This window comes from Elaeis guineensis, chromosome 4, assembly GCF_000442705.2.
Source record: "Elaeis guineensis isolate ETL-2024a chromosome 4, EG11, whole genome shotgun sequence".
NCBI lineage: Eukaryota > Viridiplantae > Streptophyta > Magnoliopsida > Arecales > Arecaceae > Elaeis > Elaeis guineensis.
This window is the reverse complement of record NC_025996.2, coordinates 33,708,907-33,710,046: the sequence shown is the minus strand read 5'-3', so window position 1 is coordinate 33,710,046 and position 1,140 is coordinate 33,708,907.

The window sequence follows — 1,140 nt, the reverse complement described above, 5'->3', positions numbered from 1 at the left end:
CATAAGAATACGATCAGAATTTAACTCACGTGTAAAAAGATTGTTAGTTAACATCTGCAATATATCAACAGAAAAATGATTATTATCCAACAGTAAAGATAATGTGTTAGTTTGCTAGTCCCTTGAATGAAATCAAAGCATAAATAATTGATAAAAAATTATTTTAAAATTAGATAAAATTAGATTATGCAAATACTTAAAATCAAGAAGATTACTATAAAAATCAGTTCACCAGTTGCCACTCATCATTGTAGGATAGAAAAGGGGGGATTAGCCCCTCCTAACCCAAAAAAATAAAATAATGAGAAAAAATATAAAAAAAATATTACCTTTATACCAGCATGGCTGTAAAGATAGAATCAAACTCTGTCGGATGACAAATCCTTGTATCGACCACAGTTCCTAATCATATAAAAAATATTACTAAATTTTTAGGCAATTAATTGATCAACCCTAACAAAATCATATGAAGATCAATTAGGCTCTTTAACATGTCTTAGATCCATAAAAGTATGCATTACAAAGGATAGCCAAGCTATTTTTTTATGTACATAATTATTTTTAAATTAATTATTTATATAATTTTTAATTAATAAAAAAATAAATTTTTTGATGAAATTATTTTGAAAATTTTTTTTTGGACCAAAACTTTTTTAGATTAAAGAAAATTAATTTTTTTTGGATGAAATTCTTTTAGAAGAAATTTTTTTTAGGAGAAAAGTTTTTTATGAGAATTATTGATGACAAAAATTAAATTTTTATTGCTAATAATGTTATTAACAATGAAATATATTTTTTCATCGTAAATATTTTTTTTTTATTTTTTAGTGAAATTTTTTTTTTTGATGAGAATTATTAGCGATGAAAATCAAATTTTTGTTACCAATAAAGTTATCAATAATGAAATTTTTTTTTATCGCTAATAATTTTTTGGACAAAATTATATTAGTGAAAAAAAAAATTTAGTGAGAAATTTTTTTATTTTTTTTGTAAAAATTATTGATGATGAAAATAAAATTTTTATTGCTAATAATACTATTAACGATGAAATTTTTTTGTTACAAATAATTTTTTAGAGAAAAAATTTTTTTAGTGAGGATTTTTTTTTCGAAAATTATTGACGATGAAAATAATTTTCTG